The sequence below is a fragment of the Prionailurus bengalensis genome, chromosome D3 (genome assembly GCF_016509475.1).
Source record: "Prionailurus bengalensis isolate Pbe53 chromosome D3, Fcat_Pben_1.1_paternal_pri, whole genome shotgun sequence".
Lineage (NCBI taxonomy): Eukaryota > Metazoa > Chordata > Mammalia > Carnivora > Felidae > Prionailurus > Prionailurus bengalensis.
This window is the reverse complement of record NC_057356.1, coordinates 85,393,210-85,419,510: the sequence shown is the minus strand read 5'-3', so window position 1 is coordinate 85,419,510 and position 26,301 is coordinate 85,393,210. Positions and strand designations below refer to the sequence as shown.

The 26,301-nt window shown below is 39.2% G+C and overlaps 1 protein-coding gene across 1 annotated transcript in view; it reads right to left on the bottom strand.

Moving 5' to 3' along the window:
* CCDC102B (coiled-coil domain containing 102B) overlaps positions 1 to 26,301 on the bottom strand; it is a 198,653-nt gene that overhangs the window by 166,087 nt on the left and 6,265 nt on the right. Inside the window, 1 exon segment of the mRNA XM_043559068.1 lies at positions 2,089 to 2,201. The gene's annotated coding sequence lies outside the window, so the exon portion shown is untranslated.

Below are 26,301 nucleotides of genomic sequence, written 5' to 3'. Positions count from 1 at the left end.
AGGACAAGATGTCGCATCATAAATATATATATTTATGATATATATTTATATATGATATATTTATATGTGATGATTTATATATGATATACATAAAAATATATATAATACATATTAATTTTCTCTAAGTCAGTAAAAACATCAAAGGTTTACTCTGTCCTGTGTTAGTAGCTCACATGACAGCATAAATAATATGACTGAGTGTATGATATACACAGAGGAATTGTCTTAGCATCTTAAGGAAGCCCAATACGTGCCACTCCTCACCCCTACCTGAGTTCTGAACAAAATAAAAATTAAGTCAGGAATAAGACCTTTGGAGGACAAAACATCATCTTCTGTGTGTGGGAGATAGCACACAGAAGTGGGGGCAGTAGGGGATAAGCTACGTGACCTGGAGACTTAGTCCTAGTCGCACAAAAAGCCAGAACACTACGTGCTCTCCTGACCCCGTAAGCGTAGGCCATGGCCAAAGGAGCAGGAAATGTGTGCTGCCTCTGGTCAGGCTGGCTTCCAAAGAGGAAAGCAGAGGATATGAGCTGCAACAAATATCTCATTTCTTCTCAAATCTCCAACAAGAACATCACTACTTCCCTACCTCTGAGGGAGTCACTGAAAAGATAGAAGATCCGAGAATGGTGATGGTACCTCTCCTCCTGACTCAGAAGCGGGGAAGGATAGGTCTGTCCCCAACTTTGCTCAACTTTTCATGCCCTTAAGCCACAGGGCCAACCCCATGGTCAATCAGGTTTTGACTGTTCGTCTCGAGGAAGAAACCAAATGTCAATCAGAGTTTCCTGCTTCAGTTTTCAATAGGTTGTACATCATTTTTTTTAATGTTTGTTTATTTTTGAGAGAGAGACAGAGTGAGAGCAGGGGAGGGGCCAAGAGAGAGGGGGTCAAAGAATCCGAAGCAGGCTCCAGGCTTGAAGCTGTCAGCACAGAGCCCTATGTGGGGCTCAAACTCAGACTGTGAGATTGTGACCTGAGCTGAAGTCAGACGCTCAACGGACTGAGCCCCTAGGTGCCCTTAGGTTGTATACCTAATGCCAGCTGCTGCTCCGTCATTAAGACTTCTGAGTTGACTTGCTGCTTATAGTTGCTAATCCTTTGAAACACAGTACACACCAACAATTGTTCAGTATTTATAGAATGATGCGGTGCAAGTGTCCTGTCTCTGCTCCAGTTTCTCTGGGCCTTCAATGTGATGGCTGGGGGTGGACAGGTGGACAATCATCTGGAGGAAGAGTCTTCACAAACATGTCCAATAACTGATACTAGGTTGAAGCTATTGCACAAGACCTCAGCTGGTGCCCTTGGCTGGAGCATTATACATGGCCAATCCACATGCTCTGGGCTTCTTCATATCTTGGACATCTCAGTGTGGGTGGACTTCTTACATAGTTGCTCAAGGCTCCAAAACAAGTGTCCTGAGAGAACCAGATGGAAGCTCCGTAGCTTTTTCTGACCCAGACCCAAGATTTAGGGACTTGACTTCTGCTGCATTCTACTCTTCACACAAAATCACTAAAAAAGGTCCAAATTTAAGAGGAGCGAACATAAAACCCAACTCTCATGAGAGGAATGCCCATTTTCAGGTGTGTTACAAAACCTTCACAGTCCAATAGATATTAGTGTTGAATTTGTTTTATAATGATCTGAAATCAGGCACAAGAAGATACTAACTCCAAGATGAGTGTTCCACAAAGACTGAACATTACTTTTCCATTCTATTTCCTATGCAGATTGTGTTCAGTAAGTAATTCAACAGAGCATATCAGAAGACCTTCAAGGAAACTAAATGACATCAACAAGATATTCCAATAATAAGTTTCATAAAGGTACTCTCATAATAAAAGCCCTACAATATAGAATTGCTCCACATATTGAAGACGGTTTCTTATTAATAAGATTTCCAGGATGAACTAAATGCAAATGCTAAAAGTTTTCAAGGTCAAACACTTCAAATCCAAAACAATTAAAACTCCATAAAAATGTCTTGTACTTACAGAAGTTCAAAGAAATTAATTTTGTTTCGCCCCAGGTTTTTTTTTTCTGCTCAGTCTCAGCTAAAACAAGATGTTTACTCACTGGGGAGATCTGAGGTTCTTTCAGCAGAAGCAGGCTGGAGAATCGCTTCCTGAAAGCACTAAAGTGCCTTCAGGCCTCAAAAGCTGTGCCAATCTCAAGTCTTCGATCAGCCTCTGCAAAGATTTCAAAAGACCAGATACCTGAAAAGACATGACTCCACACTGCTCACTTACACAAGGCACTTATTTACAAGGATATGATTCATTAAGAGAAAGACAATGGAGTACAGGAAAGCAAGGAGGCTTTGAAAGACATCTAGGTGCTAACTCCCCAGGGTACTTGTTGGCAAACTGACACGATCTCTGGACTGAACCACCAAGGTGTGTGTTTGACTGTAGGCTTCTGGGCAGCTCAAAGCAGAAGTTCCGAGGGAGATTTTTAAGGTACCTCTGATCACATAGTCAGACCGGGTTGTCTAAACCATTGTGCTAGTTGGAAATCAGAAGCAAACAAACTGGCCCTAAGGGTCAGAATTTGAACAGCACACATTATCAATTTTACTACCCTTCTCTTGGCCAAGAGTCAAAGCCAGACATCCAGGCATCTCTAGAAATAAAGATGGAGCTATTACAGACCAGTTGTAAGTATCCTTAATCCTACAGTCTCTTTTCTAAAGAGTCCAAAGATTATCACTACACTGTCCCAACACCCAGCAAATTTAGAAAGCAAAGTAATCTGCAGCCCCTAAAGCAGTTGAGTAGGCAACATTTTGTTCATATTACCAATACTTAGTGATGCCAAAGATCTCAGGAGAAACTCAATGGCTTTCAGGGAAGAAAAGTAGATGGAGAATATTATTGCTTTCAGCCCTCCCAGAACACCCATCAATCTGTGACAGTGGTCCATGACCAATTAGCTTAAACTTAACAGTAAGGAGAAATTAGCCATCAAGAAGTTAATTCTGCTGTTATGTTTACCTGATATCCAGGCACAAATCTCTTCTGTCAAAGAGTGGCATATGGAATTTAGTGGTCTGTTGAGGGTTAAATTGTATGTCAAAAAAAAAACAAGCTTAAATTCTAATCCCTGATATCCATGAATGTGACCTTACTAGGAAATAGAGTCTTTGCAAAAGTAATTGAAATTCAAGTTAAGAGGTTATACTAGAGTAGGATGGATCTTTGCTCCAACAGGACTGGTGTCCTTACAAGAGGAGACAGACGTGCAGGTAGGACACCCTGTGAGGGCAGAGGCAGAGATTGAAGTGAGGCATCCATCAGCTGGGGAGTGTGCCAAGAACTGCCAGCCATCACCAGAAGCTAGGAAAGAAGCATGAAACTGATTTTCCCTCAAAGCTTCCAGAAGAAACCAACCCTGCAGACATCTTAATATTAGATTTCCAGTCTCTGAACTGTGAGGCAATACATTCCTTTCATTTTAAGCCCTTTGTTTATGGTCATTTGTTGTAGCAGGTTCTAGCAAACAAATACATAGCCTGACTCCAGCTTTGAGCTCTCATTGCTGGCCATTTTAAATCTCTCCCCTCCCCCCTTTACCTCCTACCCAATACCTGGAAAAGCAGGTAAGAAGGCCCAGATGCTCCATTCTTTGACACCAATGGGATCTTCAAACCACCTGTAGGAACCGCTGCTTTGCCTTACCCTCATTGGCCAGTCTCCTTCCCCTGCTCTCTCAAGCCATTTTTGGAACTACTACAGAGCCTCCTTGTTATGTGAGTGGTAAACTTTTCCCATCTGTTCTGCATGTATATGGTGTCATCACTCTTAACATGTTGACTAAATTCTGGATAGGGGTTCTTTCTCTTTCTTCAGGATGGCCATAAATAGAACATACCTGCCTTCCTGAAAAGTTGAGACATTTCAACTCTGGCAATCCTGTTCTCAGTCTTGTTTGTCGTGCAATTCTCTTCAGTTCACCATATTCGAAACCTCTTCATTCCTACTTCCACTTAGAGCCCCATATTTCTGCTATTTCCTGGATTGCGTTGCAGGTGGATTCTATTTAGTGACATTAGGGTCTCTTGTGAAGAAGAAATGTAATCCCTGGTTCAATCATGCCTACTCAAGAAAGGTGCATCTCACTGGGTCATCCATGAATGTTTGCGAAAGCTGGCTTGACCCCCTGGAGTATAAGCTATAATACTGGGGCCAACTCTGCAGCAGAGGCTGTCACTGGCCCCTCTACTCTCCTCTTGCAGTTATCCCAGAAAATGGAAACAACTAGAATCCTAGAGAGTCATAGCCTGCACTGAAAGAACTTGACGTGAGAAGCAAGTGTATGTGAGCAGTGCTAGGGACTATGGTGAATACTTTGTTGGATGCCTAGGTCCTCTTTATGGCAGGTGCAGCCACCCCCCAGATAGCAAAACTCACAGATGACACCTTCTCTTGAGAATTACCCCCAGCCAAATGGGAGCCACTGCACCTTCCGGGCTACTCTTGCGAACTCTCTAAGGGCATGTTAGAGCCAATAACTGACTGAAATGGGAATACAAAATTTTACTACTTTGGCACAAGATGGGGTCAACTCTTGTGCAACTGACGCTCTAGAACTGGCTGTTGAATACACAGTGCGACTAGCAGTTACTGAATGGATGAAATGAGATATGCATTGGATTTCGACAAGTTAGTATGAAAAATGAATGTAAGATATCTCATCAATGTTTAATATTGATATGCTCAAATGACAATACTTTGGATGTATTGGTTTAAACAAAATGTTGTAAACCATCTGTTTCTTTTTACCTTTTTAAATGTGGCTACTAGACAGTTTAAAATTAAATATGTGGCATGCAACATATTTACTATATTTCTTCTGGACGGCATTACTCTAGAGCTTTCCTCTGGGATCAGTCTGAACCAAGTCTCCAGCTAAGACCACATTCGTGCTGATCTGGATTCCCTTCTCCTGTTCCGAGTCCCCCAGTGCACTCTCTGGACAACCCTCCCTCACTAAATCACCAAAACAGAATCCCACCTCAGGCTCTGCTAGGAACCAAACCTAAAACACTTGATGTTTTGTATAAGTTTGGTCTTCGATATTCTATAAACAATTAGATAAAATTTAAATCAAAATAAAAGTATAAGAAGGAAACAGTGCACATATAACTAGCAACATGCCATCGAGAAAAGTTTCTGTAAGACTGAACTCCTAGCCTTAGGACACAAAGCTAAGTGATATGCCTGGTAAAACATACATTAATAATGGTTTTGATCACCATGCTAAAAACATACACAATTTAAATCATACAGGTCTTATGTTAGCTCATAGTTAGTTAATGTTAGCCCGGTTAATTCATTCTAGGTCGAAGAGAGATCTTATTGTTTTACAGATCCTATTACTTGGCTCAATATTTTAGTTTATCATCACTACTCTTGATGATTAAATAAAAATTCACAGTTCTTTTAAAATGTGGGAAACTATAAGATTAGGATTTAAATTTTAAATAAGCTTAAGCTTAAAATTCTCAAAAATAACATCCACTAGGAAGTTTTGTTTTTGCTAGGACAGCCTTTCACTCATATGTGCAATTTAAGAAGCAAAACAAATGAGCAAAGGGGAAGGGGGGGGGCGGATACAGAGGGAGAGAGGGAGAGAGGAGAGAGGGAGAGGAGAGGGGGAGAGGGAGAGAGGGAGAGGGAGAGAAGGGGAGATGGAGAGGAGGAGGGGGGAGAGGGAGAGAGAGAGAGAGGGAGAGGGAGAGAGGGAGAGGGAGAGGGAGAGAGGGAGAGGTGAACCAAGAAACAGACTCTTAACTATAGAGAACAAACTGGTGGTAATCTGAGGGGAGGTGGGTGGGGGGATGGGTGAAACAGGTGATGGGGATTTCGGAGTGCACTTGCTGTGATGAGCACCAGGTGTTGTATGGAAATGCTGAGTCACTAAATTGTACAACTGAAGCTAATCTGACACTATATGTTAACTTACCGGAATTAAATAAAAACTTTGAAAAAAAGGCGGGGGGAGAGGGTGGAATTGTTACTCCGAATACTTATTTCAACAACATGCATTTTAAAATGCTGAGAATTACCATCTGATTCAATTCTATTGTACAGTGATAAAATAAAAGAATGTGGTATTTTGTATGAAATAACTTAGAAGTATTCCCAGTCACTGAGGAGTTGACCTTATTTATTGAACAGATAATCTTGCTAACAAGCCTTGCCTGCATAACCTCACACTACCACGTGATGTCACTCTAACACAAGGTTTTAAGCATGGAATTAAAAAATTGCCAAAAGACCATCTCTGCAGAAAAAGTGTTCAGTTAGAAGTATTCTGAGCAGCACAAATCTTCACAGCATTAGGTGTTTCTAACTGGTGAGTTTATACTGAATCTCACATCTCACTTGCCTAAGAAAGGACTTCTTGTTGGAGATCCCGGACATAATGGAAACCCACAGATTAATGGGGACACCTGGTAAGCAGAGTGAGTCCTTTAGGAAAGCCAAGGCTGTGTGTACTAGAGTTTGCTCACCAGGTCTCCCGTTAGGCCAAAGAGGATACGTTAAAAGAACAAACCAACAAAACCCCTATACCTGTAAATGCTACTGTGAAATTTAAAAACATCAAAGACCTAGAGAAATGACAAAGCTTACGGTGAGTTACAGCAGATTGCCTACAAAGGAACAAGGATCAGGGCACCGCCCAAAACACTGAGAGTGGATGCAAGTAAACAAGGAGTATGGTTTTAGTTTTTAAGGAAAAGAATTGCAGACATAAAATGATAAACCCAAACAAACGTCCCTTTAAATATGTGGTTATAGAAATACATTTCAATAATACCAGTCTTCAGAAATTTTTCTACTTAAAACATTATTAAAGGGGAGCCTGGGTGGCTCAGTTAATTAAGCCTCCAACTTCAGCTCAGGTCACGCTTTTGCAGTTCATGAGTTCAAGACCCACGTCAGGCTCTGTGCTGACAGCTCACACAGACTGGAACAAGCTTCAGATTCCGGGTCTCCCTCTCTCTCTACCCCTCCCCTGCTCACACTCTTGTCTCTCTCTCTCTGTCTCTCAAAAATAAGCATTAAAAAATTTAAAAACCATTATTAAAAAGTAAAGAAAACATTATAAACATTCACAAAGGAAATACTCAGATAAATTGTTTCAAGAGATACAGGAAGAGTGATTACATAACAATATGAAGTATTGTGTGGTCTAAAACACCAAATGCCAAAGAAAAGCAGAAGAAGAAACATCCGTAAACACTCGGTTCCAATTCTAGAAAATTCAGTAGGTTGAGGAGAAAGGAGATAAAGTAATCACTCATACCTTTCACTCTTTGTCCTGCCCACTTGTGGATAATGAGATGAAAAATGTCTAGAAAATAGTTAACTAAAATGATCGAGCCTTTCTTTCAGGAAAGGTACTTAAATGATTGTGATCTTTGCTCTGAAAAAATATCTTGAAAGGTTGACATTTATAAAAGTCTGAAAGGAATATAAGGAGGGATCATTTTCAGAATACTGAATTAGGAGGTATTGCTTTAAATCTAAAATAGATTTAAAATTGTGACATTTGAGTCACCACACATAAAACCCTTGGCATTTATGGATTCCTGTTTGTGGTTTAAATATATGTGATGGAGTGAAATTTCTCCCTAAGCAAGGTGAAGACAGTAATCTCTCGCTATTGTCATCCTGTGGCATTCAAAGCGTACTGCCTCCTGCCGACAGTAAAATGTAGTTTGGACTTCAAAATAATGCATCCGCCGGTGCCCTGTTGTTTTGGCTGATCTGTACCCCTCTGACGAAGCCGCCTCTGGTGATAAACACACTTACAGACAGACACTTCTTCAGCTGTTTGTCTTTTCAGAGCTTGGTATCTCCTGTAACCTGGGGCCTCTTAATGAGCCCTGAAATCTACTTCCCTGGGGGGCAGCTAGCTATTCTCTGTTCTTCCCGGAGGACAGGCTTACTTTTGCTACTATGGCAACCACTGCAAACTGCTTTCTCTGACTTTTTCAGCTTCTGAGTCCTGCGGATTTCTTTGCAAAGATAATTCTAGAAGCTTTCGGGTCTTTCAAAATCTTGTCTCAAAGAACTTGTCTCTTTCCATAATAAATCTTTATTATAAGTAGAGCACGGACTCCATTATTTTTCCATTTGCATGTGTACCTGTAACCTCTGCTAGGAAATGAAGGCAGAACTTGAGTCAAATGCGTCAGTTTCTCAGACCCAGATGTGTGGTGCTGAAACACGTGCCTCCAGCAGATGTCGCCATTCTTGTTTCCAGCAAAAATTCAATCCTGAAAGAGGTCCTTCCAGGCTGATGGAAACAATCTTAGCTTTTATGAAGGAAATATCACAAAGGAGTAGACACCTGCCATCATGTGTAAATTTCATTTTTAATAAATGAACTTACAGAAGTAATTGGCGGGAAGGCCTCTTAGGTATATTCTGATTTTAGGCAAGGTATTATAGATTATTCCCTAAATCTCAATTTACTTGTCTATAAAGGGTTTTACCGATTCCTAACAGCTGAGGTTGATATGAGAGTTATATAGTAACGTACGTGATGTACTTGACATGCAGAATGCCTTTAACACCTACAAAATTACTTTGCTTTAAGAGAACAAGGATTCATTGGACAAAGCCAAATTATGAAGAACTTAGCTCCTAGGTGATCAGTAGTTTAAAGAAGATAGAGTCTCAACAAAATGATAGATCCTTAATATTTTGTTAGAAAAAAACATTATAACCCCATTGAAATTTATAAATTAACTGCCTCTTTCAAAGGTCTTCTCGAAGTTTCCTAACTTATGATTGGAACTTCATCCTTCCTCTCCCTTGGTTAGGATCACAATATCTTCTCTTCCCTGTCTGTTCCTATTCACCACAGGTAATTCTCAAAGCAACTTAACCAGATCTGTGATTTTAATGTATTAAAGAACCAGTATGTGTTGTGTATTCCTCCCTTCTCCTTTATTTAATTTACCATGTGTTTCTTAGTAAACAACACTTATGGTTTAATGGGAGTCTGTGCTCTTAGCTTCCAGGACCAAAACAGAATATGTGAGAGGTAGGACACTAGGTCTTTCTTTCCAGCCCGTCTCATCCTCTTCCCTTGGCTATCTGGGTAAGACCTGGATGGCTTTGGCCATTTATGAGCTGCTTTAGATTAGAAAGACTTGTGAATTCACAGAAGGATGGTAAACTGAGTCTGTTTAGTCTCTTTACAATGGTTTCCCCAGTGTTTACATCTCCGTGAAGTTCTCCTTATCAACTGAATGTCTTCATTTTGTCCCTAGGCTAGATCACTCTATGTGAGGTTCTCAATTCAAGGATCAGGAAGCAGCTCCCTCCCCAACCTTGTTCCACGGATATTAAACTGTTATGGGCCCTGGTCTGAAAATTTGTAATTGGCATGGCAGAGATGACTCAAAATTATAGTTTTCTATCAATAGTTCGGGGAGCCATGATATGCTGAAACATTTAGGAGAAAAGTGGAAACCTTCAACCCTGAATAGATGTGATCTGTGGGTAGGTGAGAGTTACATCAGACGGATAACCAGGAGATATGCCTATTAAAAACCCTCAAGAAAATGCCAAACACCCATCCAAAGGAATCTGGCTTCAAGGTTTGATTACTATTTCCTGAGCACTCTTGGGGTCCACCCTACAAAGACTTAAAATACACAGTGTACTCACACAGAAGCCTTGTAGTCCAATAAACTTTATCTGGCCCACATAAAAGAGATTCAAGATTCCTCTCCTTAAACAGTATATTTTATTGAAATTAACTCTTCCACTCTCTGAACTTCAATGTTTGAATAACTGAATATGTATCAAAATGCAGAAAGTTCCTCAGAATAATAGAACACGAAAGGCAGCGGACTGAGGAGCACCTGGGTGGCTCAGTCAGTCAAGCATCCGACTTTGGCTCAGGTCATGATCTAATAATTTGTGACTTCAAGCCCCATGCTGGGCTCTGCACTCACAGCCTAGAGCCTGCTTTGGATTCTGTGTCTCCCTCTCTCTCTGCCCCACCCCCCGCTTGTGCGCTCTCTCCCTCTCTCTCTCTCTCTGTCTCCCAAAAGTAAATAAACACTGAAATAAATAAATAAATAGATAAATAAATAAATAAAGTCAGAGGCTTGATAATTTTTTTTTCTATTTGAAAGAAACATAGCAGGAAATATTTAATAGACACTAAAATTTAAATCTGGAAAACCATAAACCCTTCTCCTTGGATATGAGATATAATCACAGGCTTATTAAAAAAATGTTTCTAGCAAAAAGAGTATGGAATCATATAATTTTCTGAACTTCTACTGATGTGGATGGAAATGGTGTTTAGAGATTTCAGAGTCTTAAGAACAATGGTCTGTTGGAAGAGCTTCCCTCCTCCAAATGAATTTGACAACTGATATATACCTGAATTGACATTATTATGTAGCAGATTACATAACACATATGTATTTCCCCATACAATTGACTCTTGAACAACACAGTGGTTAGGGGTGCCAATCCCCATGCAGTCAAAAATCTGAGTGTAAGAAGCCTTACCCATATATAAACAGTTGGTTAACACATTTTGTGTGTTGTATTCTTATAATAATATAAACTAGAAAACAAAAATATTAAGAAAATTATAAGGAAAATATATTTACAGTACCTTACTGTAAATTTACTCAAAAAGAAAGCCAAATCCATGTATAAGTGGACCTACACAGTTCAAACCCATGCTGTTCAAGGGTCAGCTGTACATATATAATATATATGTAATTATTAATATGATAATTTCTCCCTCTTCCCACTGACATGGCCTAGAGTCAATGGAATTTCAGGTGGGACCAAACTAATATATAAAAAGGAAACCCAGATTACAGTTATAAAATCAATTTGCTGTGAAAAGGAACCAGGGTTTTTGGAAGGATAAGTGATTCCATGTCTGGGGAAGGAAGGTATAAGAAAGTATAGACCTTCCTTATCAGAAGGCAAGATCTCATTCCAGGTTTAGTAAAATCAGATAAAAAAGACACAGGGACAAAATTACAAAGGTTTGATGGTGACAATTTGAGCATCAAAAATGGAATAATGATTGTGGTTAATTAAAAAACACTAAATCTATTAAAGTCCTGAGTCCACTATACACAAAGATAAATATTAATTTAAATACAACAAAGAGGGTCAAGAGATCAGAATATACTCAGTATATTCCTACTGGATTTTATTTGTCAGTCTTTTTGGTATTTTTGACATATTTACATGTTGATGAATGACACATATTCTAGTAAATATTAAATACATCATTTAGAAGACCTTTTCTGTCTCAAGAATGGCCTCATATGTATAACATCAAATCAGATCACAATATATGACATCCATAATCAATCTGCTGTCATTAAAATCAGTAAGATTTGCATGCTTTTAAGAATAGGAAGGAGAATAAGATTGCATTAATGTTTTAAAGTCTTTAAAATTCAGGGGAAAAGATATTTACAGATAAAAATGTTCTAATCAGCTGCATATCCTAGGTGGAGTTGCAGACTTCCATAAGAAGACAGAATTACCACTTGAGTGACTCTTGTGCTGAAAATTATTTTAAAAATTGGCATAATAATTAAAAAGAAGATTCAAAGTATTTCTTCAGGGTCATAGACAAGAATCTAAGTTATTCCCTTAGGCTAACTCTCTAGAAGCAGATAACCTAATTAACTGGAATATTAACTGACTTCCATAATTAGGTTAGCACCTTTTAACCCTAGGGAGACTAGGATGTAAATATAGATACTTTTTATGGAAAAGAAAACAGAGCATTAATATTTTTTATATTTCTATATTTGTAATGAGTAAGAGAATCTGACCTATTATAATGGTACCTTGGAATCTAATATGAAATTTGTAAATCAAGAAATTTACTTAGATGAAACCTTACATTTATATTTAGTATTAAAACATCCTAAAAATAGATAGATGTTATTCATAAATATAAATCTTACTCATATCAACAGTGTGAGAATTCCCAATGTTCCACAACCACATACAAAACGAAAGTCACACGGATACCATATGTTTTCACTCTTAGGTGGATCCTGAGAAACTTAACAGAAACCCATGGGGGAGGGGAAGGAAAAAAAAAGGAGGTTAGAGTGGGAGAGAGCCAAAGCATAAGAGACTCTTAAAAACTGGGAACAAACTGAGGGTTGATGGGGGGTGGGATGGAGGGGAGGGTGGGTGATGGATATTGAGGAGCGCACCTTTTGGGATGAGCACTGGGTGTTGTATGGAAACCAATTTGACAATAAACTTCATATATTGAAAAAATTAAAAAAATTAAAAAAAATGAAAGTCAAACAGTATATCAAGAAGTTCTTATTTTGAATTTAGCACATTTTAAATAAAGTAGAGCATCGTTGTATATTTGTTGATGTTTGTGTTTCCTCTTCTGTAAAATGCCTATTCATTATGTTTTGCTTATTGGTTTTTTTGCTTGTTTCATTTTGTTCATTGTTATGTTCTCTGCTTTATAGTTTTTTCTATTTTTTAAAAATCAATCCTCTCAGAGTTGTGTATCTTGCACATAACAGTCCAAGCTCTGTTGTCTTTTTGCTTCACTTTCTCCATAGTATCTTTCAATAAATATATCAATCCTTTCCTTTTGACTAGCAATTTTTGTGTTAAGAAATTATTGTCTACACTAAAGTTTCAAAGATATTCCCATATACTTACTTCTATAGATTTTAATATTTTGCTTATTCATCTGTTTTCTTTCTCGCTGGAATTGATTTTTGTTAGTGGTATAAGATTTGAACCCAAATCAATTGCTTCGTTTTATGGATATTAACTTGTGTCAGTGCCGTAAGTTGTCTTCTCCAGTGTGATCTTTTTCATGTGTCAAGTTCTCAATTCCACAGGAATCTGCTTCTGAGCTACCTATTTGACTCCATTAGTCAATATGTCTATCCCTGAGCCAATACTTAATCGTCCCCAAGTCTTGATGTCTAGCAGAATAGGTTTCTCATCTTCCTCTTTTTCTGAATGAATGTTTGGATATATGTGGACATTTGTTCTTCTATATGGATTTTTACCAGCATGTCAAACTTCTTAAGATTTTCAATGATATGTCACTGAGTCTATAAGTAATCTAGGAGACAAGAGATATCTCTATGTGATACTGAGTTTTCTCTCCACGAAAAGTGTTTTCTGTTTCCATTTATTGGGGTCTTTTTTAGTTGAATTAAGTAATGTTTACAATTCATATGGCTGTCACATATCCTTAGTTTATTAGAAGGCAACATTTTTTGTTAATATTAATGATATGTTTTTAAAATGTATGCTTTCTCTTTATCGCTCTTTTAAAGAAACACAATTACATTTTGTATAGTGATCTGATACCTACCCACTTCGGTAAACCTTTACTAGTACTAATAATTAACATGGGTTTTTTTTTAAAAAATTATTATTGTATGTTTTATTTGTAAGTAGAGACACTTTGGGGTATCTGCCCATCCCTGCTGAGACCCCAACAGGAATCAGGAGCTCTTGACAAATATTTTGCATCATAGTCCTACCCTGCTTCCAGCCACAGCTGACGGAACAGGGATGAATATGCAACCCCAAGGCGGGCAACTTTTTTCTCTTAGAAAATGAGAAGTAGGAGTGAGAGTTCTGTTTCTATCTGGGCTGTTTGCTAAAACTTAAGAGGCACAGGTTTGGGAGGTACAGAGCATCCAACTTCCATTTATCATGTAGATAGAGAAGAGGAGATATCTAGTCTGCAGGGAATGATGAATGCAGCAGAATGGAGCAGAGAAGAGGCCAGGAGAGTCCCTCCTGACTCTGGTAGCTCCAGGCCCTGCAGAACCCAGGCTGCCTTTAGATTCCACGTGATAGCCCGTTAGCCATGAAACCCACTACCCTGTTTGTTCAAGCTCGCTTGAGTTAGTTTTTGTAACTTGCAGTTTGGAACACTTACCAATGCTGTGTTTTATTGAGATATGAAGCCATGTTGAAACTACAAAAAGTTCACATTTTTCTTTTTCTTTTTTAATTTTCTTCCCTTATTTTTTATTTAGCGATTCATCACTTACATATAACACCCAGTACTCATCATAAAAATTGTCCTCCTTGATACTCATTACTCATTAAGCCCATCTCCCACCCATATCCCTCCATCAACCCTCAGTTCTCTATCATTAAGAGTCTCTTATGGGCTTGTTTCTTACCCCCTCTATCTCTCTTTTTTCCCCTTCCCATATGTTCATCATCTGTTTTGTTTCTTAAATTCTACATATGTGTGAAGTCATATGGTATTTGTTTTTATCTGACTGACTTATTTTGCTTAGCATAACACACTCTAGCTCCATCCACCTCATTGCTAAATGGCAAGATGTCATTCTTTTTGATGACTGAGTAATATTCCAGTGTGTGTGTGTGTGTGTGTGTGTGTGTGTGTGTGTGTGTGTATCCCCCATATGTCTTCCATCCATTCATCAGTTAATAGACATTTGGCTCTCTCCATAGTTTGGCTATTGTTGATAATGCTGCTATAAACATCAGGGTGCATGCATCCCTTCAAATCTGTATTTATGTCTTGTATCCTTTGGATAAATAGCTAGCAGTGCAATTGCTGGATCGTAGGGTAGTTCTCTTTTAAGTTTACTTATTTATTTTGAGAGAGAAAGAGAGAGGGTGCAGTGCAGTATCAGTGCAGAGTCTGACACAGGGCTTGATCTTATAAACTGAGAAATCATGATCTGAGCCCAAATCAAGAGTTAGAACTTAACAGCTTAACTGACTGAGCCACGAGGTGTCCTTAGGGTTGTTCTATTTTTAACTTTTTGAGGATCCTCCCTACTGTTCTCCAGAGTGGCTACACCAGTTTGCATTCCCACCAACAGTGCAAGAGAGTTCCCCTTTCTCCTCATTCTCACCAATATCTGTTGTTTCCTCTGTTGTTAATTTTAGTCACTGACAGGTATGAGGTGGTATCTGATTGTGGTTTTCATTTGTAGTTCCCTGATGATGAATGATGTTGAGCATCTTTTCATGTAGCTGTTAGCCATCTGGATGTCTTCTTTGGAAAATGTCTATTCATGTCTTATGCCCATTTCTTAACTGGATTATTTGTTTTTGGGGTGTTGAGTTTGAGAAGTTCTTTATAAATTTTGGATACTAACCTTTTATCAGATGTTATTTGCAAATATCATTTCCCATTCCATAGACTGCCTTTCAGTTTTGTTGATTGTTTACTTCACTGTGCAGAAGCTTTTTATCTTGACGAAGTCCCAATAGTTTATTTTTGCTTTTGTTTTCCTTGCCTGTGGTGACATGTCTAGCAAGAAGTTGCTCCAGACAAGGTCAAAGAGGTTGCTGCCTGTGTTCTCCTCTAGGATTTTGATAGTTTCCTGTCTCATATTTAATTCTTTTGTAAAGTCTTTCATTCGCTTTGAATTTATTTTTGTGTATAGTGTAATAAACTGGTCCAGTTTCATTCTTCCGCAAGCTGCTTTCCAGTTTTCCCAACACCATTTGTTAAAGAGATGGCCTTTTTTCCATTGGACATTTTTTCCTGACTTGTTGAAGATTAGTTAACCATATAGTTGTGGGTCCATTTATGGGTTCTCTATTCTGTTCCATTGATCTATGTGCCTGTGTTTGTGCCAGCATCATACTGTCTTGATGACTGCAGCTTTGTAATACAGCTTGAAGTCTGGAATTGTGATGCCGCCATCTTTGCTTTTCTTTTTTAAGATTGCTTTGGCTATTTGGGGTCTTTTGTGATTCCATACAAATTTTTGGACTGTTTGTTACATTTGTGAAAAATGCTGGTGGTATTTTGATAGAGGTTGTATTACATGTGTAGATTGTTTTGGGTAGTACAGATATTTTAACAATGTTTGTTTTTCTAATCCATGAGCATGGAATGTTTTTCCATTTCTCTCTGTCCTCTTCAATTTGTTTCATAAGAGACCTATAGTTTTCAGAGTACAGATCATTTACTTTTTTGGTTAGGTTTATTCCTAGGTTTCTTATTGTTTCTGGTGCAATTATGAATGGGAATCGATTTCTTGATTTATTTTTCTGCTGTCTCATTGTAGGTGTATAGAAATGCAACAGATTTCTACACATTGATTTTATATCCTGCAACTTTGCTGAATTCATATATACTTCTAGCAATTTTTTGGTGGAGTATTTCAGGTTTTCTACATAAAGTATCATTTTATCTGCAAATAGGGATAGTTTGACTTCTATCTTGCCAATTTGGATGCCTTTCATTTCTTTTTGTTTTCTGATTGCTGAGACTACGACTCCCAGTACTATGTTAAATATTAATGGTGAGTGTGGATATCTCTGTCTTGTTTCTGACTGTAGAGAAAAAGCTCTCAGTTTTTTCCCATTGAAGATAATATTAGCTGTGGGTCTTTTGTATGGCCTTTATGATGTTGAGGTATATTCCATCTATACCTACTTGTTGAGGTTTTTTATCAAGAATGAATGCTATATTTTTGTCAAATGCTTTTTCTGCATCTATTCAGAGAATCATATAGTTCTTATCTTTTTTTATTAATGTGGTGTATCACGTTGATTGATTTGAAAATATTGAACCAAACCTGCAGCCCAGGAATAAATCCACTTGATCATGGTAATTCTTTTAATGTGCTGTTGGCTTCGATCTGCTAGTATCTCAAAAATTTTTTCATCCATGTTCATCAAAAATACTGGCCTATAATTCTCCTTTTTAGTGAGGTCTTTGTCTAGTTTTGGAATCAAGGTAACACTGGCCTCATAAATGAGTTTGGAAATTATTTCCATTTTTTGGAACAGCTTCAAAAGAATAGGTATGAACTGTTCTTTAAATGTTTGGTAGAATTCCCCTTGGAAGCCATCTAACCCTGGAACTTTTTTTTTTGTTGTTGGGAGATTTTTGATTACTGACTCAATTTCTTTGCTGATTATAAAACTGTTCAAATTTTGTGTTTCTTCCTGTTTTAGTTTAGGTAGTTTGTATGTTTCCAGGAATTTATGCATTACTTCCAGATTGCCTAGTTTGTTGGCATATAAATTTTCATATTTAAAATTCGTTCTTTTTGAAAAATGTTTATTTTTGAGAGAGAAAGAATGCATACGTGTATGGGGGAGGGGCAGAGAGAAAGGGAGAGAGAAAGTTCTAAGCAGGCTCCGCATTCTCATGCAGAATCCAACACAGGCTTTGAACTCACAAACCAGGAGATCATGATCTGAGCTGAAATCAAGAATCAGATGCTTAACTGGCTGAGCCACCCAGGCACCCCTGTAATATTCTGTTATAATTGATTGTATTTCTGTGGTTTTAGCTGTGATTTCTCCTGTTTCATTTGTGATTTTATTTATTTGAGTCATTTCCCTTTTCTTTGAGATAAGTCTGGCTAGGTGTTTGTTAATTTTATTGATTTTTTCAAAAATCAGCTCTTAGTTTCGTTGATCGGTTCTACTGTTTTGTTGTTGTTGTTGTTGTTGTTGTTTCTATATTTATTTCTGCTCCAATCTTTATTAGTTTCCTTCTTCTGATGGATTCCGGCTTTATTTGCTGTTCCTTTTCTAGCTCCTTTAGGTATAGGTTAGGTTGTGTACTTGAGGCTTTTCTTGCTTCTTCATGTAGGCCTCTATTGCAATATTCTTCCCTCTTAGTAGCACATTGGCTGCATCCAAAAGGTTTTGGACTGTTGTGTTTTCATTTTCATTTGCTTCCATGTATTTTTTTATTTCTTGTTTAAATTCCCGGTTAACCCATTCATTCTTTATTAGGATGTTCTTTAACCTCCATGCATTTGGGGTTTTTCTAGTTTTTTTCTTGTGGCTGAATTCAAGTTTCTCAACGTTGTGGTCAGAAAATATGCATGGTATTATCTCAATCTTTCTGTACTTGTTGAGGGCTCATTTGTGATCCAGTATGTCACCTATTATTGAGAATGTTCCATGGGCACTCAAGAAGAATGTGTATTCTGCTGCTTTAGGATGAAATGTTCTGAACGTATCTATTAAGTCCATCCATCCAGTGTGTCATTCAGAGCAATTGTTTCCCTGTTGATTTTCTGCTTAGATGATCTCTCCATTGCTATAAGTGGTGTGTTAAAGTTCCCTACTATTATAGTATTATTATCAGTGAGTTTCTTTATGTTTGTTATTAATTGACCTATATATTTGACTACTTCCAATTTAGGGACATAAATATTTACAATTGTTAGATCTTCTTTCTTGATGGACATACCCCTTAATTATATTATAATGCCCTTCTTCATCTCTTGTTACTATATCTGGTTTAAAATCTAGTTTCTCTGATATAAGTATGGCTTATGATTTTTTTTGATGTCCATTAGTATGACAGATGGTTCTCCATCCCCTCACTTTCAATATGCAGGTGGTATATTTAGATCTAAAATGAGTTTCTTGTAGGCAGTATATAGATGGGTCTTGTTTTTTAATCCATTCTGGTACCCTATGACTTTTGACCAAAACATTGAGTCCATTTACATTTGGAGTGATTTTTCATAGATATGAATTTTGTGCCATTGTGTTACCTGTAAAGTTGGTGTTTCTGGTGATGTTCTCTGTTCCTTTCTAGTTTTTGTTGCTTTTGGTCTTTTTTCTCCACTCAAAAAGTCCTCTTTAATATTTCTTGCAGGGCTGGTTTAGTAATCACAAACTCCTTTAGCTTTTGTATGTCTGAGAAACCCTTTATCTCTCCTTCTATTCTGAATAACAGCCTTGTTGGATAAAGTATTCTTAGCTACATATTTTTCCCATTTAGCACATTGAACATATCATGCCACTCCCTTCTGGCCTGCCATGTTTTTGTGGACAGACCTGCTGCGAACCTGACCTATCTTCCCTTGTAGTTTAAGGGCATTTTTCCCTTGCTGTTTTCAGGATTCTTTCCTGGTTTGTGTAACTTGTGAATTTGACTATGATCTGTCGTGGTGATGGCTGGCTTTGTTGAATTTAGTGGGAGTCCTCTGTGTTTGTTGGATTTTGATACCTGTTTCCTTCCCCAGATAAGGGAAGTTTTCAGTTGTAATTTGCTCAAATTTCTCTTCTTCTTCTGGGACTCCTCTGATATGAATGTTATCATGTTTTAAGGAGTCAGAGTCCTCTAAGTCTACATTTGTGATCCAATATTTTCCTTTCTCTCTTCTTTTTAGCTTCATTATTTTCCATAATTGTATGTTCTATATCAGTCATTTGTTCCTCTGCTTCATCCATCCTTATTGTATTGCATCTATTCAATTCAATTTTGCACCTCGGTTATAGCATTTATTTTGGCTTGACTAGTTTTTAGTTCTTTTATCTGTGAAGTAAGAGATACTCTAATGTCTTCTATGCTTTTCTTGAGTCCAGTCAGTATGCTTATAATTGTTATTTTAAATTCTGGTTCAGACATCTTACTTATATTTGTATTGATTGAATCCCTAGCCATTACTTCTTTTCCTGCTCTTTCTTTTGGGGTGAATTCCTCCTTCTTATCATTTTGTCTAGGTCACATTTTCTTATGTGGTTGTTAGGAAAGCTGGTTACATTCTTGCTCCTGAGAGTAATGGCTATATTAAGAAGAGGTGAAGAAAAAGAAGAAGAGGGAGAAGAAGGAGAAGAAGGAGAAGAAGGAGAAGGAAAAGGAGGAGAAGAAGAAAAGAAAGAAAGAGAAGGAGGAGGAAGAGGAAGAGGAGGAGGAAGAGGGAGAAGAGGAGGAGAAGGAGGAGGAGGAGGAGGAGGAGGAGGAGGAGGGATCCTGTACTGCCTTGGGCCTGGTGCTTCAAGAGGTGTTTCAGAGTGTGTACTCTGCTGTTGTGTTTTGCTAGCTCCTTCCCTCAGGTCAGTCCTCTGCAGAGTTTCTCCTTTCGTGAAATGAGGGGTGTTTAGACCTTGTCCACTGTGTGGCAAATTTTAACTAGGTGTGTTTTCATCCGCTTGTTAAAAGAAGCTAGATCAAAAAACAAACAAAAAAGAAGCAGGTAGATCCCATTTCCCCTAGAACTGAGGCTTTGTAGCGTTCTATGATCAGTAAATTTGGTGCATTGAGGGTTTTGTGCTAGTTTTCTCAGGGAGGCTCTGGCTGCGCTGATCCTGATTCTTAGGTGGAGATGCACCTGCAGGGTGCTGGGGGGCAGGGCTTTGTGTCAGCACTTCTGGCCTCCGCTGGGTGGTCGTGTGTTGCTCACCGAAGTAGGTCGGTGCTGACAGGCTGGGGGAAGTGGCATCACCCCACTCTCTCCTCCCTGGACTGGGGATTTCACACCCATCACTCTTCAGGAAGCCCTCACAAAAGAGCAAACGATCACCCCTCCTGTGTCCCTGTCTTCCATCAGATCCCTGCCTCTGTCTCTGTCTAAAGCACAATACCACTGTGTTTGATCTCAGGCACACAGCTGGCTTTCAGACTTTCAAATTTTAGGGACCCACATGGCACAGACCTGTGCTGATTCTCCAGGGGAGAGTCTAGCCACGCCGTGGTGGTGCTGGTTTGTCCCAGAAAAGTGGTCGCGTAACTGTGCAGAAGTTCAGCATTTCCGGTAAAACACAGCAAAAAGTGAGCACCAAGGCTTGCGGCCCTCAGCCCGTGTCTGTGTTCCTATGCTAGTGATCAGGGCAGCATGTTGCTGCTGCCAGTTGTTTTGACACCAGAGAGGCTCCACCAGCACTCCCAAATGAACTCCAAGAAGGGGAACTGTCTCTCCCAGCCTGACCCAGAGGATACTTAGACCACTTGTCCACTCCCAGGCCTCTGTCCTCCTTCCCCACCAGAGCACCACTGAGCCCACCAGGCACGGCCCAGGCAATGGCACGGACTTCTAAAACTTCAGACTTCATGCCCTGCTGCTTATAAAAGTGTGCATAGTCAGTCCCTCTCCTTTTCCAGTCAATGGTTTGGGGAAAGTTTTTCTTGTGCAATCCCTTGTTTTCACTTTTCCTCTCTCTGTCTCTCTCTCTTGCTCTTCCCTCCATGATCAGGACTCCTCTCCTTCACAGCAATCATGAGAAAGGACATCCTTTCTCCCTCAAATCAACTCTCCACAGCTCCTACCTTCCACGAGGTAGCTGTTTTTCAACCTGCAGATATGCAGTTTGATCTCTCAGTCATCATAATGATTTCTTGGGTGTTCAGAATGATGTGATAACCATCTAGCTGCGTTCGAGGGTCGAGACAAGCTTAGGGTCCCCTTATTCCTCTGTCATCTTAACTCTCCCCTTTTTCAATATAAATAGTCTTATGTAAGATTAATGCTGGTGTCCTTTTATTCTCATTCTTATGTTGTCCCTTTTTCTTCTTTATTTTACTACCCAAGTCAAGATTTTCAGTGCAATATTTCATTGGTGTGGTAATAATAAACTTCTTATCTGGTTGCTGAAATTAAAGGAAAGTCTCCCATTTTTTTACCCTTAACAATAAATTTTCATATGTTATTGATCCTTATTATGAACCCTAGTATTTCCCAACTCTTTGAATACAGTAAAGTCCACAGAGGAAGATAATTCTTTTAGGGCACTCTGACGTAAATGAATGAGGCTGCTCAAGGCAGGAGACAAGAGACTAAATTGATCTGCCTACTTCAGGCCACGCCTGCCTCACCTAAGCCTGCAGTGATAACACAGCACAGCTGCAAGGTGCTGTTGGTACAACAGGTTTAAAGCTTTAGTTTGATCTGAGGACTGTAGCTACAAGGCCCAAACTGGCTCAATATTTTTGTTTCTGTTGTTCAATCCTCAGGTGGTTTTAGCAGCGGTGGCTTCAGTTACTGAGCAGGCAAGGCCAAGTTAAGAATATGTATCATGCCTATATATTCCATTCAATTCCTCTTGAAAGAATAGGGAAAGAGTATGATCTGGCTTGCATGTTATGTGCTGGCTCTTCTTCCCTAGAAACATTCCCCAGGATTGCCTTTCCTGTTCCTGTTGCCTTTCCCATTCTGTGTTGTAGCACAATTTTAATAATGACTGGAGTTTCAGCAGAGCCCAGTGGTATATGTCGCCATTCAGCCTATCACAGCATGACTTGAATTCTAGCATGTCCTTACATGGCCTCAGTTTGCCACTTCAAGAGATAGCACTGGAGCATCAGTGGATTCCAGCCACGTAGAGAAACTAGGAGTTCTTTGGTGAATGTGAATAGGTTCTACTTTGATTGCACTCAGAATTGCCATAGTGATTTCTACAGAGTGGTACCTGTCACAGGGGTCTCTTTATTGTGCAGTTACCCATGGCCCACCAGCCAGACCAAATGGCAAGTCCATAAATAAGCAACAGTCCAAGTATAAGTATGCGCCCAATTGTAGGAATTGTATTTGTTCCTAGAAGTGTCCTTGCTGTAACTCAGCCCACTGGCCTTCTCACTTGCTTTTGCCTCCTTCTGTGAAGAGGTTACTGTCTGCTTAGCACAGGGTAACTGCTTTCCCCATGGGGCCATGACACTCTATTCTGGACCTGCCACCTGTGAACCAGCTCAGTTCCCTAACATCCTTGGGAAATTGGTGGAAAGGTGAGACACTTCGATAATATCAGCAGGCAAATCTTTAGATAGCTTTTTTATGAGGTCCTAGTGGAAAATAGCCTATGTGCTCATGAATGCACTGAGTCCCACTATGCCCCATGGCAGAATGCTTCTGTAATACCATTTTCATTTTATGATGGGCATTTGTCTCCTTGTTGGGATTCTTTTTTGACATTACCCATCACAGGAGAGGTAATTCAGGAATTGATACAATGTTATGTGCTTCAGTTAATGGGGCTGTCTTAGTAAATGCCCAATAACTAGCTTATTACTGTCTTTCGAGGAAATATACCAGATAATTTTCTAGCCCAAAATCCCAGAGGTCACTGTTGACTACGATTATGGGTTTTTTCCAAAGACCTGAGTCTGCATCAAAGCAGGTGGCTGACATTTCAAGTATCGTTTCAGCATTAGCACCTATATGGATCAGCTCAGGCAGCTGTAACAAAATACCACAGACTGGGTGTCTTAAACAACAGACATTAATTTTTCAAAGTTCTGGAGGCTTGGAAGTCTGAGATCAGGGTGACAGTACAGATGGGTTCTGATGAGAGCATCCCTCCTGGCTTGCAGACAGCTGATTTCTTGCTGTGTTCTTATATGGAGGAGAGGAGAGAGCTCTCAGATCTCTTTCTCTTCTTATAAGGGCACTAATCCCATCATGGGAGTCCTACCTCCCATGACCTCATTTAAAGTTAATTATATCCCAAAGACCACATCTCTAAAAAAACCATCACGTTAGGAGTTAGGGCTTCAACATATGAATTTGGCCAGGGGCGGGGGCAGGGATGGGTGGCACACAATTGATGTCTTAGCAGTAACATAAGGAGCAAACAGGATAACTTGGGCTATAGCTTCTCCAGTTCCAGGAAGGCTTCCAGGCTTCCAATCAAATATGACCTTCTCCAGGTGATTTAAATAGATCAAGCCCAACAGTATCCTTAAATGGGGGATAGGATTTCTCCAAGAGCCAAATAAACTAATTAGATATTAGGTCTCTTGTTTAGTCTATGGGGCAGGGAACAATAATATTTTATTCTTAGTGGTCTATGTGTAACAGGACACTCTAGCCATGCACTCCTCCCAAATTTTATAGTCTGTACAATGTCCTGAACTTTTTTCAGGGTTAAATAACCATCCTTGACCAGTCATATGACTCATGATCACAATGAAGTTGCTATTAGTTTGGTTCCCAGTTTCAGAAATAATCATAATATCATCAGTATAGTCCACAGGAACACTGTATGGTTATATTACACTAGATCTGCCTCATACATTGTGACAACGCAGAGAGGAGTCCAAATATTCTTGAGGCAAATGTATATTGGAAACCATTCCACACAAATGCACGTTGCTATTGATGCTCCCTAGCAAATAATATTGAAAAAAGGCATTAGCCAGGTCAACTACAGAAAACTGGTCACCTTCAGCTTGTTGAAATAATCTGTTCAGCACTTGAATACTTTGGAACATACCTGAAGCTATTCGGGTTACTTTTTATTGGAGTCCCCTCCAGGAGCCATTGGCCTTCCTCACTGGCAACATCAGCTTATTGCAGAGTGAGTGTATATAGGTACTAACATACTTGCATCTAACATGTCCTTAATTAAGGCAGTAAATTTTTGTTGCCCTCAGCATATAATAGCTTTTCAAATTAACTATTTGAATAGGCTTAGAAAGCTCTAACAGCTCCCATTTTTCATATCCAATTAGTACTGGATTTAGGGCAGATCTACAAATCATTTATTTTTCTCAATTTAGCAGTAGAGGAAGACTTTTTAGCCAATCATTATATGCATACCAATTATACATTCAGGTGAGGGAGACATCCCCACAGTATACTCTTTAAAATCATGTATTTCAACTATTAATGAGACTTTAATTTTTATTCCTTTTTACAGTAGCATCTCCCTGTTCCCCTAAGTTTATTCTATCACCCCCGAGGGGCTCATTAGTAGACCTAGGCAGTGCTCCTATGACCAGCTGACCTAAAAGAACTTCTTCTACACCTGCAGATCATTTCGCCCATCCCTATGGTGCTCCCATAGGGATTGATTTGGTCAGGAGACCCTGTCCTTCTTGTAATGCTCTATCTTCCATCACTGCCTATAGTAGAAAAAATTCTTAAGATTCCTCTCAAGATTCACATACTATCTTTATTCACTCAGAAAAATTATCTAGACACTGCTCTGAAAGGCCTTTGCACATGGAATGAAGGTTGCTAATGAGTGATTTTAAGGTAGGGAGATCATCCTGGATTATCCAGGTGGACCCAAAGTAGCCACACAAGCCCATGAAAACAGAAGAAAGAAGAGTCAGAAGGTTGAAGTAGAAGGGGAAGTTAGAAGGATATGACACCTGGGAAGGACGTGATGCACTGATGTTGGCTTTGAAGGGGGCCACAGTCAAGGAAAGTTCTCTCCAGAAGCAGAGAAGAACTCCCAGCCATGAACTAGCAAGGAAACAGGGGCCACAGTCCTGCAACCACATGGAAGCAAATTATGCCAGCAACATGAACGAGCCTGGAAGTGGGTTCTTTCCCAGAGCCTTCTGACACCTTGACTTTTGGCTTTGTGCGACCCAGAGCAGATCAACTAGTTTAGTCTACTGGACTTCCAATCTGCAGAACTGTGAGATAAATTGCTGTTGTTTTCAGTTGCAGTAAATAGAAAAATGGTATCTTGCCTTAGTATTAAAAATTGGTATTTTAGAACTTGATGCTGTAGGCTCATGAAAATTTTTCTCTATGTCGAAATCTTCTACACTCAGACAAGATACGTATATATGCTTTGATATTTTTATATCTTGAGAAGCTTGAGGATAGGCAATTGTGTTTTACTGGCTTCTTTAAAAATCTATCAAGGTTTCAGCGGACACTCCAATTTCCCCTCTATTTATTTATTTTATTTTATTTTATTTATTTCCTTATTTATTTATGAGAGAGAACACACAAGCAGGGAGAGGGGCAGAGGGAGAATGAAAAAGAGAGAATCTCAAGCAGGCTCTACGCCCAGTGCAGAGGCTGACAGAGGGCTCAATCTCATGACCGTGAGATCATGACCTGAGCCAAAATCAAGAGTCAGATGCTTAAAAGACTGAGCCACCCAGGTGGCCCAATTTCCTCTTTTTTAATGCCATTTTACTTTAACCATCTAAACACTTCCACATCATTCAGTCCTGAATTCTTGTCTTTTTCTTTTTTAGGAAGAGAGGGGGCTTTTCTTTATTTTCATTTTTTAACTTTTTATTTATTTTATTCCAGTATAATTAACATACAGTGTTACATTAGTTATAGGTATACAACATAGTGATCTAACAATTCTATATATTACTCAGTGCTCATAAAGATAACTGTACTCTTAATCCCCATCAACTACTTCACTCATCCCTCAACCTCCTCTCTGGTAACCATCAGTTTGTTTTCTATTAATTAAAAGTCTGGTTTTTCTGTCTCTTTTTTTCCCCCTGTGTTTGTTTTCTTTGTTTCTTAAATTCCACATGAATGAAATCATATGCTATTTGTCTTTCTCTGACTTATTTCACTTAGCATTATATCCTCTAGATCTATCCATGTTGTCGAAAATGGTTAAGATTTCTGGAGCGCCTGGGGGGCTCAGTCAGTTAGGTGTCTGACTTCCACTCAGGTCATGATCTCGCAGATCACGGGTTCGAGCCCCGCCTTGGGCTCTGTGCTGACAGCTCAGAGCCTGGAGTCTGCTTCAGATTCTGTGTCTCCTCTCTCTCTGCCCCTGCCCTGCTCATGCTTTATCTGTCTGTCTCTCT